The sequence below is a fragment of the Dasypus novemcinctus genome, chromosome 22, assembly GCF_030445035.2.
Source record: "Dasypus novemcinctus isolate mDasNov1 chromosome 22, mDasNov1.1.hap2, whole genome shotgun sequence".
In the NCBI taxonomy this organism is placed as follows: Eukaryota; Metazoa; Chordata; class Mammalia; order Cingulata; family Dasypodidae; genus Dasypus; species Dasypus novemcinctus.
The window spans coordinates 24,681,195-24,700,849 of record NC_080694.1 but is presented as its reverse complement, the minus strand read 5'-3'; the positions used below and the strand labels follow the sequence as shown (position 1 = coordinate 24,700,849).

Genomic DNA, 19,655 nt, shown 5'->3' with positions numbered 1-19,655 from the left:
AGCCTCATTCAATTTAAATGGTTCTGCTTGCAATAACACTTTTGCAAAAAGTTCGTGTTCCCAGGTACCCAGGATTAGGACTTTAAGTATCTTTTTGGGGTACACAGCTCAACCCATAACATGGAACACATATTCCATTGGAAAGGAAGTTAATGGTGTATAAAATAATCCCACAAAATGCCTCCTTCCTCTTCTCCTAGCCACCCACAATCAGTGGTGCCCATGTGAGTCCCCAGTTCAGGTCAACTCTCGCTCGAGTACTGATGGGAGGCCCCTTGAGTCTCATGAGCTTCACCTCACACACAGAAGTGTAGTTTCCGGTTGAAGCAACCATGGCCCTCAGCCTGCCCCCCGGGATGTCTCTTGAATCTGAGGTACCCCTATGCCTGGCTTCTAGCATGTGGAAGAACTGGATGGAGGAAGGGGACTTCTGGGGCCGTCTGACAAGGTACCTGTCTCTGCTGGCCATTAAAACAGGAGGGGGGTGGAACGGAAGGGTTCCTGACCTTCTGTACACACACACCTCATCTGTTTTCTTTCTGTGAGCAATAGCTTTTGAACAACTGTAAATAGTTTCACTACTAAGTGGGGTTTACATTTTGAGTCTACGGTACCTATGATACTGCCAGTGAGTTGATGGCCATCATGAGATAATAGTCAAAAAGCCAAGACTCTTGGTGTATGAAGTTGTTCAAATCTTCTTTATCTAGAGAATATAAATTTCATCTGGATTTTCAGAATAACAAAGACAGTTCACACTACACCGTTTTGTTTGTACCTTTGAGGAGTCCCTTTCCATAAGGTGGACTGTAGACTGCTCCTCCAAGGGATGTCACTGATGGAAGGTACCGCTGAGGACTGCACAGTGGGGCTTGTGGATTCTGAAGCTTAAATGTGGTAGAAATGCAGAGCAGAGCCCCTGCCCCCTGCGGGCCAGGCCCAAGAGGGAGAAGGGCAGAGTGAGCCTGAAGAGTCAGTGTCTCCTTCCAGAATTTGGCGGTCTGATAAATGGCCCCGCCTTCCAGGGCTAACTTAACAAGGGCCAGAGAGGGGCCCCGAGGTAAAAAGTGACCAGGGCTCTATCTCTTGGTGGGACATCAGGAATGAGCCATAAGCACACTTTTCTATATGACAGGGTTGGCAAACTCAGGCCTGCGGGCCAAATCTGGCTGCCTGCCTGTTTTGATAAAGTTTTATTAGAACACACCCACACCCATTCATTTCTCTAACGTTCCTGTGCAGGATGTTGGGGTTGAGTGATAACGACAGAGCCCACAGGGCCAGAAGAGTTCCCCCCTGGCCCTCCAGAAAGAAAGTTGCTGACTGCTGCTCGAATGCCTTATTGCCTCCTGGAAAATGGGAAATGTCTTTATTTATTTATTTTTTTGTCTTTATTTTTTTAATATTACATTCAAAAAATGTGAGGTCCCCATATACCCCCCACTCCTCTCAGCCCTCTCTTCCCCCCATAGCAACAATCTACTCCATCATCATGAGACATTCATTGCATTTGGTGAATACATCTCTGAGCACCGCTGCACCTCATGGTCAATGGTCCCCATTATAGCCCACACTCTCCCACAGTCCACCCAGTGGGCCATGGGAGGACATACAATGTCTGGTAACTGTCTTTAGAACGCATGCATTCAAATGGGATTTTATGTGTTTAAAGCATTTCAGGGCAGTTTTGGTTAGCTGAGGTTACAGGCAAATTCAAGTCCTGGGGCTTTGTGCATGCCAAAGGGAAATTATGCAACTGAAATAAATATTAATTAAAATCTAAAGAAAAGAGCCTTAAAAGCAACAAGAACAGCAAAAGGCATTTCAAAGTCTATTTGAACCAATGTTCACACCATGGTATTGGGATTATGGGCACTGGTGTCTGATCAGCTCCAGGGCTCCAGGAGCAGTTTCTCTGACCTTGGGATCATTGGTCATAAAGAGGGCGAATTCTGTACTACAGCTGATCAAACTCTGTACTAAAGCTGATCAAATTCTTCCTAAATCAATTTCCTTGGAGCACAGTTAACAGTAGTCAGTGTGTTGGTTAGCACCCCAGGCTGAGGAGTCCCGAGTGGAAGTATCAGCTCTATGGTGACTAGCTGTGGAGCCTTCACAAGTCACAGCCTCTCTGTCTCACTTTGCCATTCTAGGACAGATCAAACAGAACTGACCTCATGGACCACTTAAGAGAATGAATGTGCTTAGTGTGCAGACAGTGGCTCACAGTAAGCCCTTGGTCCGTGGAGCTCTAATTACTGGTTTGTTTTTATTTTTTTATTTTTTAATTATCTTTTTTCAAAGTTAATAGATCACACAAAATGTTACATTAAAAAACATAAGAGGTTCCCATATACCCCACTCCCCACCCCCACCCCTATCAATTTTTTAGATGTATTTTTTGAAGATACATAGATCACAAAAAATGTTACATTCAAAAAATATAAGAGGTTCCCATATACGCCCAACCGCCTCACCCCACTCCTTCCACATCATCAACCTCTTTCATTAGTGTGGCACATTCATTCGATTTGGTGAATACATTTTGGAGCACTGCTGCACCCCATAGACTAACTGGCTTTGGCTAGTGATGGTCAGTGCCCTTTTGCTAAGGATTGCGTCCACAGGGCCAAGCTTTTCTTTCCTGATCTGATCACTGTCAGAGAGGCACATGATAGAACCGTCAACCTGGGGGCTTAAATAAGCAGTTCTGGGGCATTGTCAGACTAGCCCTGGCAAACTGAGACAGTGGCTAAAAGTAAAGATAGACTTCCCATGCCAAGGGGTGTGTGTGTGTGTGTGTGTGTGTGTGTGTGTGTGTGTGTGTATGTGGCACAGAGGCTCTGCTCAGTCCAGTCTCATGAACCCAGGTGGAGGGCGGGTCACCAGTCAGGCTGTTGTCCTTTCAGTGTGAAGTCTTTGGAGCTCCTGGCCATGGGTGCTTACCTGCTTCTGCCTGAAGAGTCACACATGGCTTCTTGGTCACATGCAAGCACCTAGCAGAGGAGCAGAGACGGTTACTCCTGTGGGTGACCAGGAGTGGAGGAGAATTGGCTATTGGTGCCATCTACCACTCAGCTGATCCTGAACAACGCTCTGAGGTTGTGTCTCTGGCTCCACTTCCCACTGTTGGAAAGACCTTGCTTCTCCTACCAAGTGCCCTTTCAGCCAGCAGCTCTATCTACCTGCAGTAGCAAGGTCTCCTCCACTGTCACGTCTGTTTCCTACCCCCAGCACCAACAACCTCAGCAACCCTCCTTCTGTGTCACCCTGCACTTTGTTCACACCTCAGCTATTTTCTGAGGGAAAACTGATGGTAGACAGCAAGGGCCAAACCAGTATCAGGAAACACTGAATTTCAATAATACTCAAAACACAAAGGGCCAAATGGACATCAAGAGAGAAAAGTAAGTGGGGTTCTTTTTGCTTTGTGTTTTAAAAGCAACATCCTGTGTGAAACAAGAAATCCCTTGAGAAGTGGTAATAATGAAATACCAATAAACCCAGAAGCTCCGTTTTGTGGTAGCATGTAAATCTGGGTCGGTTTTATTAATGACATTCTGCTTCAATCCATAAAGTAGTGAAAGCAAAAAAGAGGAAAGAAGAAAAATTGGTGAAACAAATCAAGGAAAAGCAGATTTTTCAGTTTGATTAGTTTTTGGAAATGGGTAGTCATGTTACTAACTGAGGCTGGCTGGTGATGAATATTTTTTTCTTTATTTTTCTGTGATAGAAAATTTCATTTTGTTCTGCAAAAGTTCTGAATATGCGAAGTCCCCACAAAGAAGAGCTGTCTAAGATTGTGATAGCATCCACCAGCATTGCTAAGGGAAGTTATTCTGAGCTATGATAGGCTCCTGGTAACTAATCCAGGGCTTGGGGGACAGGCATTGCTGCTTACTCATCATTCTTACTTTAAAGAGAGTTTTAGAACTCATTAGGAAAAGAAATAGGCATTTTTCAATAATGTTGCATATCATACTCTATTATGCTGGTTTTCTCCAGCTTACGGAACAAAATAAAGTGCCATTAGCTCTTACATTCAGTGTAGGGGAATTGCATGTTCTGTTCTTGAGTCCATCCTTACCCTTTAGGATCTTTCTCTCAGAATAAGAACCCTAGGGTTAACTCAGCTCAGAAGGGTCAGAGGAAGCACAAGCCCAGCCTTTTCCATGAGGATCTTCTGTTTCCTTGTTCCCCTGCTGTTAGTACTGCCCCCTGCTGGCTGCCCTGCTGCCCTGTCCCCTTTGGCACCAGGCTTTCAGGTGTGAGAGAGGAAGGTGCCTCCCACCTCTCCACCAAGTGTCTGGAGGCCTGGTCTATGTGTTGGACCCTGTGGCTCTTCTCCAGCCACACGTGTTCCACTGGTGGGCTGGCCAGGAAGGACTTAAGCCACAGAATGACCAGGAGCCCAGCTTCCTTCTAAGTCCTTAAATAACTAGGCATATGGAGGTGATGTGAGTGATGGGGACCATGTTATCTTTTTTTCTTTCCAGCTGGCCTCAAGTGGGCTGGGCAGTAACTCTGAACCTCAGAGGGGAGGGTCTGGATTCCAGAACTTTCCCTGACAGGAGACCAAGTTCCTCCTTTGGAGAATTGACCTTGTATCATCCCAGAAGTGTGGGTGGGGTGCTTGGGCTTCCTTGGGTTCCCGAAGGGCCTTCTGATCTGGGGGTTTACCTACAAAGTTTCCTTCAAGAGGACATAACACTGCCAGCAAGAGGTGACTCTCGGCCAATCAACATCCTACGTTATGTATGTTAAAGATAATGTGATCTCTCCATGGTTTTTACATTTCTTAAAATGTTGGATTTTATTAGATTTAATTCAAATATCTTTAATTTTTATATAGTATAGCCATTTGATACTGTTTATGAATTCCAAACATAGATATTGGATTATGTTTGTAAACTGGTCTCTTCCTATGGGCATAATAGATTGTATTAACTTCAGAGGTTTCACTTTTACTTTGTTAAATTATGATCAGGGGTTGAAATGGCCCATGTCAGTAGGACATTGAGTCTTCACCCCCTTGGTGGGCAGGGACTCACTAAGAAAAAGACATGGCAAAGGAAGTAGTTGGAGTTTTGATGCTGGATCCCAGGGAAGTAAACACACAGGAGAAGAACACAGAGGAACAGAGATGGCTCTATAGACATGGCAGAGGCCTGGAAAGAGAGAGAACCTGATGGTCTACTGTTGACCTTGTGGCAACACCAGAGCCGCCAAGCCCATAAAGAAACAAGCCCCAGACAGAGAGACAAGCCTTATGCCAGCCTACAGCTGAGACCAGAAGAAGCTGGGACCATGGAGTCTGAAGAAGAAGGCTGAATCCTCACAGAGACCAGCAGCCATCTTGCTCCAACATGTGGCAACAGACTTTGGTGAGGGAAATAACTTACACTTTATGGCCTTGTGACTGTAAGCTTCTACCCAAAATAAACCCCCTTTGTCAATGCCAACAGATTTCTGGTACTTTGCATCAGTACCCCTTTTGTTGACTAAGGCATATAGTCAAAGTGTTTGATATTTTCTTTTTGATTTCTCCCCATTGCTTTGATGATTAAAAGGCCCTTAGAGCTGTTTTTTCACTTACCTTTTGAAATCCATCCAGAATTTTCTTTTGTCTGCAATGAGGTGGGAAAATACAAGTTTATTTTTAACCCAAAGAGCTATCCAGTTTTCACAGTACCAAACACTGAAAACTTTATCACTGGCCATGGTTTGGGCTTCTTGTTAACCTAGGAGTGTAGGAGCCATACTGGAGGTGATGCTTTCCACAGAAGTGAAGGTCACAGTGGACCAGGGCACCCTGTGCCCATGCCAGAAGTGGACAGGCACAATGGACCAGGGCACCCTGTGACCATGCCCGAAGTGGACAAGCATGAAGGCCACAGTGGGAGGAAGCTCAGGTGTGGTGGGCTTGTTCTGGCCAGTGGTGGTGTGTGAGCAGGAGCCCTGAGCCCATACTGGGAGGTTTTCTGTCCTCCCCATCCTGTAAAGTGACTTGGAGCACAAGCACACCAGATTTTCCAGCAGCTGTGAGACAAGTTCTTTTAGCATGGCACCCCTGGAGTTCTTAAGAACTTTAAGACAATACTAAGGATTGCCTTGCTGGCCTTAGCAGGGTGGCTGTGGACAACAACCAGGCTGACTTATCTTCACACCTTTCTCAGAATGACCAGGTGTCTTGCACAGGATGGAAGGTGTGTGAAGGGTCTGTAGAGACTCAATTGAAGCTGCTTTCACCCAGTCTGAGTTCCTGGAGTCAGTGGGCTTGGGGTTTACTGGGTTTTCCAACATACTCTGCATATGTGCTTCATTCTCTTAACTGTATTTTCTACCGTGTGCCTTGTAGTTGGTAGAAATGCTTCCTTTTGTTACCCACCCAGAGGAAAAAAGTAAGGCAAAAACAAACTTAGGCAAACTGGCATTAGGTTCGAGACCTGATCCTGCCCAAATCCAGCAAAACCACGTGTCTGAGTTCACTGTCGGGAGGATATAAGCAGCCAAAGTGATATACATGGCTAACCAGGGGAGGATTAAAGAACAGCTAGCAAGTGCATTTCTTCATCTTTTTTAGATAATGAGGCAGACGTACTTTCCCTTTAAGGACAAGCTGGGATGAACAAATGGAGATATTAAAAGATGATAGCTGATGGGTGGGGCAAAATGGCACCTGAGTGAATGCACTTCATAATTGTTCCTGCAAAAGGCCGGCTGAGTACAGTTGGAATCTTGCTGCACTGGGCTGTTTCAGGGACTTGCAAGGCAGGAAGTGTTTGGACATTGATTTGGAGAGACTGGAACAGAAGTCGTGCTTGCTAAGGGTAGAATTGTGGGTTTCTAACACTGAGGTCAGAAGTTGTGGAGAGGTGGGACTCTTCCCCCTAGGGCATTCCCTGAACTGTTAGTAGTGTGGCAACATTCCCAAGCCCTGTGTTCCCCAGAAGAATGGTCCCCAGGTCCATGACCCCTAAGCCACTGCAGCCCACTTTCCACAGACCCACAGGCCCCAAGCGGACAATATCCCAGACTTCCCACTCCCAAATCCAGCGCTCTGCCAAATCCAGTGCTCCCTGCGGTAAGGGAATACACTAGCCGTTCAGTTTTGTAGTGACTCTGTGAGTTGGAGGGTTTTGGTGGGAGGTGCAGAGGGGCCAAATGAGATGGGGGTTCAATTTTCAGGTCCTGACACCCCCCCTCTTTTTTTTTTTTTTTGAGCTGAGGAGCATTCCAGCTGGCTTGGGGAAAACTGGGGAAGAAAGGAAAGGCAAATCTGCCGAGAAAGCCCAATTTACCTAAAAGTGCTGGGATCGGAAACTTGGTCTGGGAGAAGGTGGAGTCAGAAAATCAACTAGGCAGCAGACTTGGCCCAGTTGTTATAGTGTCTGCCTACCACATAGGAGGTCTGCGGTTCAAACCCCCAGGCCTCATTGACCTGTGTGGAGCTGGCCCATGCGCAGTGCTGATGCACGCAAAGAGTACCCTGCTAAGCAGGAGGGTCCCCCACATAGGGGAGCCCCATGTGCAAGGAGTGCGCCCTGTAAGGAGAGCCACCCAGCATGAAAGAAAGTGCAGTCTGCCCAGGATTGATGCCGCACACACGGAGAGCTGACACAACAAGATGATGCAACAAAAAGAAACACAGATTCCCGTGCCCCTGACAACAACAGAAGCGAACAAAGAAGACACAGCAAATAGACAAGGAAACTGGGGAGGAGGGGGAAGGGGAGAGAAATAAATAAATAAATCTTTAAAAAAAATTCAACTAGCCCTCCTGTAGTACAACTAAGGGAGATGGACTGTAAGATGTGTTTTGAAAACTTCCATTAGCATATTTGGTGTTCCTGGTGATGTGTGGGCACGCTCTCTTTGGAAATTAAGAGACATTGTTTTCTCTGGTGATTTGGTTCACCAAGGACCCACTTGATTCTCCTACTGGTCACCTCACACAGCTTTCCTGCTGCCCTGGGAGAGAGAGAAGGGAAAAAGGGAGAAAGGGGGAAGGTCAGACTCCTAAGCATTTTATTTAAATGCAAAGAGGATTCCTTGCTTGAAATGTTGGTCTTTTTTATTGGCTTATTTTTTTTGTTTTTCCTTCCTCTTTATAACCCCACAGCCCTTTCCTCCTCCCCCTCCTCCTTCTTCTCCTCCTCCTCTTCTTCTTCATCCCCCTTTTCTTGCTTGAATTTCCACCCCCACTTTTCCCTCTTTTTTCCCTTTCTCTTCTTTTTTATATCTTTTATATTAGGTGTGGCAGGGAGTGATTCACATTTGCTGTGTTTCCTCATCCTCTATTTCTTCTTTTCTGTGTGTACTGATTTTGGCTACCAATACTTACCCCTTTCCTCTACATCTTTCTATCCTCCATCATTTAGTGTTTCTCTTACGTTCCACTGCTCTTAATTTAGCCCCCAATTTTTATTTCTAATACCTTTGTACTGTTTTCTGTCTTTTATTCACTCTCTATATTATTGTCCTTTCCTTTCTCTTCCCACTTTCCTGACCACACTGGTCTTTTAATTAATACTATATTCCTCACCATATTTAGGTTACTGTCTCATTATAGATACTCCATTTTTCTTACTGTTATAACTCTACACAGCTTACATGAGTCTAATACCCATTCTTCTAGATCTCACATGGTTCTTCTGCTAATATTTACTAACAATACTACTATTATACTTTTTTCTTTTCTTACTCTTTTTGCTTTCACTTACCCTAATATTTTCCTTCAAGTGAACTTAGCCAACAGGACAGAAATAGTGAACAAAATGGCAAAGAGAAGACTTAACACACATGAAAAGCAGCAACTAATTAAACCCTGACACTAGACAAAGAAGCTAATCAACCCACCAAGATAAAATGATGACCAGACAGCAACAAAAAACTACAAACCAAACCAATAATCAGGAAAACATGACCCAAACAAATGAACAAACTAAAAAGTAGGAAGAAGAGCAGAACATCAAACACTCAGCTAAGATGGAGTTGAAGAAGGACAACCACCACACCATGGAGCCTAGAGTGATTACAACTGAAAGTGGGAGGATTGCATCCAGCATCCATGTGGAATCTGAGCCTCCTCTTGACATAGAGGTGCAATGGACACAACCAATCCAATGTCCACATAGAAAAGGTGGCATTGGATTGAGAAAAGTTGACATGATGGCTGATGGATATGGGGAAAGGCAGGAAGAGATGAGAGGTGGGGGCATCTTTGGGACATGGAGCTGCTCTGGATGGTGCTTCAGGGGCAATCACCAGACATTGTAAATCCTCACAGGGCCCACTGGATGGAATGGGGAAGAGTATGGGCCATGATGTGGACCATTGACCATGAGGTGCAGAGGTGCCCAAAGATGTACTTGCCAAATGCAATGGATATGTCATGATGATGGGAAGGAGTGTTGCTGGGGGGGGGGGAGAGGTGGGTGGGGGTGGTAGGGTTCAAAGGGACCTCATATATATATTTTTAATGTAATATTATTACAAAATAAAAAAAACATTTAATAGGGGCCAATTTAATGAAGTGAAGGAAGAGATAAGACTATGAAGAAAACACTTGGAGAGCATACAGAAGAAATTGCAATCATGCAAAAGAAAGACAATGGATATGATGGGGAGTAACAGCACAATCCAGGAAATCAAAAATACTCTCAGCAAGTAACAGCAGATTTGAAGAGGGAGAGAAAAGAACTAGTGATGTTCCATTATGGAAGACAGTACATCCTAAATCAAACATACAGTAGAATTTATAGATAAAAAGAGAGAAAATATTCAACAGGGACTTTGGGACCTGAATGACAATGCAAAATGTGAAAACATATGCATTATAGGCATCCCAGAATAAGAAGAGAAGGGAAAGGGAACAGAAGGGATTTTGGAGGAAATAATGGGTGAAAACCTCCCAAACCTATTGAGGGAGATGAATGTCCACATCCAGGAAGCAAAATGCACCCTAAATAGCATAAATCCCAACAGGCCTACCCAAAGACATATACTTCTCAAATTATCCAATGCTCAAGACAAAGAGAAAATACTAAAAGCAGCAGGAGAAAAGAGAAACATCACATACAAGGAGGCTTCATAAAATTAAGTGCTGATTTCTCATCTCAAACCAAGGAGGCAAGAAGGCAGTGGTATGATATAGTCAAAGTACTAAAAGAAAAGAATTTCCAAAAAAGAATACTCTGTCCACCTAAACTGACATTCAATATCATAGAGAGTTCAAATATTCACAGATAAACAGAAATTAATAGATTATACCAACAAGAATCCTGCCCTTCAAGAAATACTAAAGGAAGGTCTATAGGAGGAAAGAACAGGAGAGACAGAGTTGGAGGAGAGTGTAAGAACAATAAAAAGACAAAGAAAGTTAAAAACCAAAAAAAATATAACAAACACAAATCCAAAGAAAATATGGCTAATATAAATAATTCCTTGAAAGTGATAACACTGAATGTCAATGGGTTAAACTCACCTGTCAAGGGACTCAGACTGGAAGATTGGATAAAAAAGTATGATCCATCTCTATGTTGTCTACATGAAAAACATCTTAGACCTAGGGATTCAAGGAGGTTGAAAGTGAATGTCTGGAAAACATCTTACAGACAAATAATAACCAAAAATGCAGGAGTAACTATGTTAATATCAGACAAAATAGACTTTAAATGCAAAATAATTGTGAGAGACAAATATGGACACTACATATTAAAGGGATAATCATTCAAAAAGGAAAGAACAGGTATAAACATTTATGCTCCTGGGAAGCAGACTTGGCCCAGTGATTAGGGCATCTGTCTACCACATGGGAGGTCCACGGTTCAAACCCTGGGCCTGCTTGGGGCCTCCTTGACCCATGTGGAGCTGTCCCATGCACAGTGTTGATGCGCACAAGGATTGTTGTGCCACTCAGGGGTGTCCCCGTGTAGGGGAGCCCCAAGCATAAGGAGTGCACCCTGTAAGGAGAGCTGCTCAGTGTGAAAGAAAGTGCAGCCTACTCAGGAATGGCACTGCACACACAGAGAGCTGACACAGCAAGATGATGCAACAAAAAGAAACACAGATTCCAGTGCCACTGACAACAGAAGTGGTCAAAGAAGATGCAGCAAAAAGACAGAGAACAGACAACTGCTGTGGGGGGAAGTGGAGAGAAATAAATAAATACATCTTTAAAAACAAAAACAAAAACAAAAAAAAAACACATTACACTCCTCACAAGGGTGCCTACATATATGTAAGACAAACACTGGAGAAACTAAGGGAAGGAATTGATGCCTCTACAGTTATAGTGGGGAACTTTAATACACCACTATCACCTTTGGACAGAACATCTCAAAAGAAAATCAATAAAGAAGAAAAGACTTTGAAGAATATATTAGAAGAACTGGACCTAATAGACATATACAGAACATTACACCCAAATAAAGCAGGATACACATTCTTCTCAAGTGCACATGGATCATTCTCCAAGATAGACAACAGGATAGTGCTGAGAAAGTCTCAATGAATTCAGAAAGTTCGAAATCATACAAAATAATTTCTCTGACTACAGTGTAATGAAGCTGGAAATCTGCAAAGGTCAGAGACCCGGATTTGGCAACAAGATATGAAAGTTAAGTAACACACTCTTAGAAAAACAGTGGGTCACGGAGGAACTCTCAAAAGAAATCAGTAACTACCATGAAACAAATGAAAATGATAATGCACATATCAAAACTTATGGGATGCAGCAAAAGTGGTACTGAGAGGGCAATTGATAGCCATAAATTCACACGTGATAAAAGAAAAGTTAAAATTGAAGAACTAACTTCACAGTTGGAGGATTTAGTAAAAAAAACAATGACAAATTAAACCCAAAGGAAAAGGAAAGAAATAACAAAGATCAGAGCAGAACTAAATGAAAAAATAAGAAAGCACTTGAAAAAATAAACAAAACCAAGAGCCAGTTCTTTGACAAGATCTATAAAATTGACAAACCCTTAGCTAGACTAACAAGAAAAAAAAAAAAGATGCAAATACAGAAAAAAAAAATGAGAAAGGGGATATCACCACTGACCCCACAGAAAAAAGACTATCATAAGAGGATACTTTGAAAAACTATATTCCAACAAAAATGAAAATTCAGAGAAAATGGGCAAATTCCTGGAAACACATAAGCAACCTACATTATTGAAAGAGGAAACTGACAATATCAACAAATCAACCACAAGTAAAGATATAGAATCAGTCATCAAAAGCCTCCCAACTAAGAAGAGTTCTGGGCCAGATGGCTTCAGAAGTGAATTCTACCAAACTTTCCATAAAGAACTAACACCAATCTTGCTGAAACTCTTCCAAAAAATTGAAACAGAAGAACATTGCCTAACTTACACTATGATGCCAATATTGCCCTAATATCAAAGCTGAACAAAGACACCACAGGAAAGGAAAATTACGGACCAATCTCTCTAATGAACATAGATGTGGAAATCCTCAACAAAATACTTACTAATCATATTCAGCAGCACATTAAACGAATTATACATGATGACCAGGAGGAATTCATTCCTCGTGTGCAAGGATGGTTCAACATAAGAAAATACATTAATGTAAACACCACATAAACAGATTGAAGTAAAAAAATCACATGATCATATCTATAGATGCAGAAAAAGCATTTGACAAAATACAGAACTATTTCTTAATAAAAACTCTGCAAAAGATTGGGGTAGAGGGAAACTTTCTGAACATGATAAAAGATATATATGGAAAACCCCCAGTTAACATCATTTACAATTTTGAAATCTGAAAATCTTTCCCTTTAAGATCAGGAACAAGACAAGGATGCCATTATTACCCCTTCTATTTAATATTGTGTTAGAAGTACTTGCCTGAGCATTGAGGCAAGAACCAGACATAAAAGGCATTCAAATTGGAAAGGAAGAAGTGAAAATTCCACTATTTGCAGATGATATGACCCTATACATAGAAAACCCTGAGAAATTTACAACAAAGCTTCTGGAATTTATAAATGAGTTCAGTAATGTCACAGGTTATGAGATCAATGCACAAATATCAGTAGCATGTCTGTACAACACTAATGAAAAACCTGAGGAGGAAATCAAGAAAAAATACCATTTACAATAGTAAATTAAAAAATCAAATACCTAGAAATAAATTTAACTAAAGATGTAAAAAATTTATGCACAGAAAACTACACAACACTGTTCAAGGAAATCAAAGAAGACTTAAGTAAATGGAAGACTACTCCCTGTTCATGGATAAGAAGGCTAAATATTATTGAGATGTCTATCCTACCAAAACTGATCTACACATTCAATGCAATCCCAATGAAAATCAACACAACATTCTTTAATGAACTAGAAAAACTCGCTAAGAAATTTATTTGGAAAGGAAAGAGGCCCCGAATAGCCAAAGACATATTGAAAAAGAAAAAACAAAATTGGAGGAATTACACTACCTTACTTCAAAACATAGTACAGTAGTGAAAACAACATGGTACTGACACAAGGAGAGACACACTGACCAATGGAACCAATTTGAAAATTCTGATATAGCTCCTCATAGATACATTCATATGATATTCATAGGACCACCAAACTCACTGAAAGAGGATTGCCAACTCACACCTTATTAAAAAATCAACTCAAGATGGATCAAAGACCTGAATATAAGAGCCAAGACCATAAGGACCTTAGAACGCAATGTAGGGAAACACCTACAGGACCTTGTAATAGGAAATGGCTTCATGTACTTCACACCAAAAGCACGAGTAGAAGAACAAATAGATACTTGAGACTTCTTCAAAATTAAAGCCTTTTGCACCTCAAAGGGCTTTGTCAAGAAAATGAAAAGAGAGCCTACCCAAGGGGTAAAAATATTTGGTAACCATATATCTGATAGGAGACAAATATCCTTCAAATATAAAGAATTCCTATATCTCAACAATAAAAAGACAACCCACCCATTTTAAAAAGTGGCAAGACTTAAATAGAAACTTCTCCAAATAAGAAATACAAATGGCTAAAAAGCACATGAAAAATGCTCAAAATCACTAGATATTAGGGAAATGCAAATCAAAACTACAATGAGATACCATCTTACTCCCATGAGACTGGCAGCTATCAAAAACACAGAAGACTACAAGTACTGGAGAGGATGTGAAGGACTGGGAACACTCACTCATGCTGGTGGAAATGCAGAAGTATACAGCCATTCTGGAGGACAGTTTGTTGGTTTGTCAAAAAAACTAGCTATGGATTTGCCATATGGCCCAGCAATTCCACTGGTGGGCATTTACCCAGTAGAACTGAAAACAAGGATACAAACTGATATATGCACACCAATGTTCATAGCAGCATTATTTACTATTGCCAAAAGTTGGAATCAATGCAAATGCCCATCAATAGATGAGTGGATAAATAAAATGTGGCATATACGTACAATGGACTACTACTCAGCTATAAGATGGAATACAGTACAAACACATGTGATAACATGGATGAATCTTGAGAACCTTACGTTGAGTGAAGCAACCCAGGCATTGAAGCACGAATATTACATGATAAGTTGTCTCAGAGAGCTACAGACTGGTTGATAGGCTTAAAGAAAGTTTGGAAGAGAGCTAACACCTACATGGGTGAAATCTATTATAAGCTGTATGTAAGTATTTGTAGAGGGAAGGGATAAAATGGGGGCATAGGGATGCCTTGGGTGGAGCTTTGATGGCTTGAGGGGGTGAGGGATGGGAGGAAGGGTCAGATGGCCCTAGAAATTGGGGGAGGGTGGGGAAATATTTGGACATAGTAGATTGTCAGGTATGTGGTTGAAACTGTAATGTTGAGAAAACTTTTAAGAAAATATAATAAGGAAGTTTACCTGTTTAAGATGCTTAAGCAGGGACATCTTACACAGGTCAGGCTTCCAGGGAGTGTGTGAATGCTCATTTTGTCATAGTGGGTTATATCACTCCGTGGAGATCCATACAATTAGTGTGAAGTTATACCCACATCCTGAGGACTGATGATCTCAAACAGGGAAATGTGTCTCTCAAGAATACTGGTGGCTCTAAATGGGTTAGGACAGTCGAGTATGTCAAGCCATCAACACTGTTGCAAGTATCTCTGAATATGGTCCTTCAAGTAATGAAGACTGATTGTCACAGTGGGTGCTCTGGGGAGGGGGAGAGGGGTATTGAATAGATGGAATCAGGGTAACTGTAGGGTAATGGAAGTGTTCCACAAGATCATGCAATGATGGATATAGGACATGTTAAATTACACCAAAATTGTATAAAAGTCTATAGGTTAAAATGTAAACTATAATGTAAAACATAAGATAACTAAAAATTTAGAAAATTGTATAGTCTAAAATATAGATCATAATGTAAGCTAACATGGAACCTTGGTTGAAATTTATGTTTCAATATCTGTACATCAAGTGCAGCAAACACAATATGAACATGTAAAAATATCATTGCTAGGGAAGGAACAAAATGTTTGATATTGGATATGTGGGAATACCCTATATTATATATGTGAATTACTGTGATCTAAACATTTTGTGAAGACGAAAAAAATAATTAGAAAAAAAGAAAGGATGTAGACACAGGAAGAAATTAAATTGCCTTGCCACTGTACATACGGGGCAACACCTATTGCATTAATGAAAAGCAAAACATCAAAAATGAAGCATTTTCATTTTTTGATACCCCATTTTATTTTTACTTTATTTAGTTTTTCTAAATTACTATGTATTCTATATCTAACCTTTAAATCCATCACTATCTTCCACTTTATTATTTGTGGAACTTGACAATATATTAGGCTTCATTTTTTAAGAAGTTTTATTGTGTGTGTGTTGAACAAAATTTTAATATTCTAAATTTAATCAACATCCAGCAGGTTATTTTGACTATATATTGTACATTGGAAGGAAGAATCAATTATTTTCAAAATCACATTTAGATTTCAAAGAGTAAGTATTAAAATAGTCTCAGTGTGAACAGAGAGGTTCAACTCTGGCAGTGGAGGAACACTGTGTGGGATGTTATTGATGGGAGCCACATGGTTGGGAGGGAGTTCTCCAGGCATGTATATAGGGTACATAAAAATGTTTGGATATTTTCATAGTGGTTACAATTAAAAACTTCAAATAAGGGAATGTTGAGTTCCTAAACTAGGGAGCTCTATCACATTCCCCAATGGAACAGCATCAATCCCCAAATGCAATGACAAAGACTAATAAAGATGGTCCAACAATGAGCCCTTTATACTGATGACTATGCTTATGAGCCTGTGTGCCTAAAATATGAACTAGGCCTAGAGGTGCAGTTTGCCTAAGAGTTACCTCCTGAGATCCTCCATGTTGGTCAAATGTGACCACTCTCTAAGCCAAACTCAGCATGAAAATGCATTACTTTCCCCCAGCATGGGACATGACTCCCAGGGATGAGCTTCCCTGGTGCTGAGGGATTACTACCAAGCACCAGCTGATGATGTAACTAGAAGAAGACTTTGAATAAAAGGGTCAACTCAGACCAGCAGAATATCTCAACCTTCATGTAATAACGTAATAACAGTTGTTAAAAACTGTTTTTTGACCTTGAATAAAAAGGGGAAATGGAGAGGAGAAATGAGTTTATATGGCTATGAGTTTCCAAAAAGGAGTCAGGGGGTCATCAGAAGGGTTGTGTTTATGCATGCCTCAACAGGGTCCCAGAGACAGCCAAAGTAGATAGAAGCCCAGGTACTAGTTCTCCTGAAGGCTGCAGAGACCCACAGGTTCTATGGACATGGCAGCTGGCTCTGGAGTTCAGTGCCATATCAGTGGGCCCTACTTTGGAGTTTGTATTCCTGAGTATGATGGAATTTTACTCAGATGTGACCTTTCTGCGCATCCCTCATTCATTTTTAATTTTAGTCACTCAACAACCATTTAGTCATCAAACACATCATGGAAGTTACTAAATAATAATTTGTGAATAAAGAGATAAGTAAAATATTCTTCCACATCTTATAGAGATTATGTGCAAGCAAAAATAGTAGTGACTACATGAAATACCCTGAGATGGCACTGACATCCTGGTCAAGTGGATCTAAAAGATTATGCTCATTCTGTGGAGACAAGTGAAGGCTTCACAAGGGAGATGGCTGCACTGACACTGAAAGTAGAGATTGGGGTAACTTCAAGAGGAGAAAGATGTAGAAGCACACCAAGAAGGAACATGAGGGAAACAATCCAATCAATATAACCATATGGTGTGGTGAGGTTTTAAAATTAGTTCTTGCTATCTGATGAACAATGAAGGGGTAGGATGTGAAAAGGGGATGAGCATCCTGACCAGTTTTGCAGTAGCCATAGTATAGGGAGCCTGGTGTTTTGTCCACAAGATGGGTATTTATGTTTTAAATTATTGAGAGTCAGGGCAGGTTTATAGAAGGTGATGGTCCTGAAATTACTGGCCATGATGAAAGCTTACTCTCAGTCAACATGACGATCGCTGTTGCCAAAACCCTACAGAGAGGATGAGGGATGGAAATAGCACAATTGTAGTGGGAAGTGAATCTGTGTGGGCTTGGACTACAAAGAAAAATATTCATTTTTATCCTAAGCACAATGTCAGGCATTTTGTATTCATTATTTCATTTAATTCAATTATTCCATGAAATTGTTTTTCACTATTCTGATTTAATGGAAGAATAATGTGAGGCAGCAATACTATATTCTTATCCAAGGTATGTAAATGTAATTGTCATGGATTGAACCTTGGAGTTCAAAGTTTCTAGAATTTTGCACTTCACTAATAATTTATTTATTAATAAAATTAATATTTTAAAACTGTGTTAGATTTACAGAAAAGTTGCAAGGATAGTAGGGAGGATTTTCAAGAACTTCTCACATGCTTTTCCAATATCTTAACACCTCCAAGCCAGAATAGCAAATTATATTTATTTTCAAAAATTCTTAAGCCATTCAGGCAGTGACAACATCTCAGATTTTCTCCTCATGTTTTATGACTTGTATACTTTTGAGGAGTGTAGGTCGGGTATTTTGTAAAGTGCCCCTCACTCTGAATTTGCCTGATATTCTTCTCATGTTTAGACAGGGTTAATGGGATTTTGGAGGAAGATACCAGGATAATGTGTTATTTTCATTGCATCATATCTAGGGTGCATCCTATGAACATGATTTATCACTGTTGATGTTGACCTTGATCAACAGTGTTTGGAGCTTCCCCCAGCTCCCCCAATACTCATCAATTCTCTGCATTTCCATATATGGCTTTTGGAATGAAATCAATACGTGAAGCCCACATTCAGGAGTGTGATGTTTGTGCCACTGCCTTGAGAGAAAAATATCTCCATATATTATGAAATTCATCTTCACAATAAATATGTATCTTTTAAAAATCAATTATTTATATTAGGATTGCCTCATGACATTTATTTCTTACTTTGGGTTGTGATACAGTACTACTTTATTTTGTTTTTCAGTTTATTCCAGTTGTGACCTTTGGAACACTTTTGGCTATGTCCTGTGTCTATTTGAAATTATCCCCAATATTACCAGTTTTATTTTAACACATACTAACTTTTTGGTACTAAGAGATACTCCAGACTCTTTTTGTATATTTCTTGACCTAATCCTGCAGGCAGCTATTTCTCCAAGAAAATTCTTATTGCAAAAATGCTTTTAATATCTAAAGTCTGGACAATATATGTGCCTTGCTACTGGGCCATCTCCATGGATATTACAAAAACACACGTGTGTACACAATCCTATGTACATATATATATATATATATATATATATATATATATATATATATATATATATATATATATCTGCAAATGTTTCTACATGCAACCCTGTGTAACTATATTTACCTCCACACGAATTCACACTGATGTGTCTGTCTCTAAATCATTAACAGAACAATCTAGCATCCTCCCCTTGCTTATCTGAATCCTTCCACACCATGTTGGGAAGCATATTTCCCATATTCCATTCATTTACTTCATTGCTTAATTCCAGTGTACATGTATACAAGTAAAATTTGTTAACCCATACCCTGATGGGACACAATATAAAATAGGGTAGCATACCTGTGTACAATGCCCATTGATTTCATATTACAGACACTGATCATATCCAATATTACTAATTCAGCATCTTTTCCTCCCATACCCCTCAGATAGGGCATTTGATGCATTTACAATACAGTTAGATTATTTTTGAACTTGGACGTTGTCAAGTTCAATGGGTTTTGAAAAATGCATAATGTCATGTGCCTGCAATCCCAGTATAATAGAGAATAATTTCACTGTTCTGAACATTTCTGAGCTTCACCTATTCAATGTACCTCCCTCTGCCTAAGGCCTGGGCAAACAGTGATCATTCTAATATCTCTGCTGTTTTGTCTTATCCTACTTAAACTGGTTTCTTTTTTAAAAAATATTTTTTTAAAATTATTTTATAGGTACTTAGATTACATAAATGTTACATAAAAAGTGTAGGAATTTCCATATGCCCTGCTCCTCGTAGCTCCCACATTTTCCCACATAAACAATATCTTTCGTTAGGGACATACATTCATTGCAATTGATAAACACATTTCAGGATATTGCTACTGAGCATTGATTACA

General features: G+C 40.5%; 1 long non-coding RNA gene across 1 annotated transcript; it reads left to right on the top strand.

Annotated features, from left to right (window-relative positions):
- Positions 1–205: 205 nt before the first annotated feature.
- LOC131275238 (uncharacterized) lies at positions 206–1,380 on the top strand. Its single transcript, XR_009182647.1, has 2 exons — positions 206–448; positions 1,243–1,380. It is a non-coding gene; the product is annotated as an uncharacterized lncRNA (long non-coding RNA).
- Positions 1,381–19,655: the final 18,275 nt, after the last annotated feature.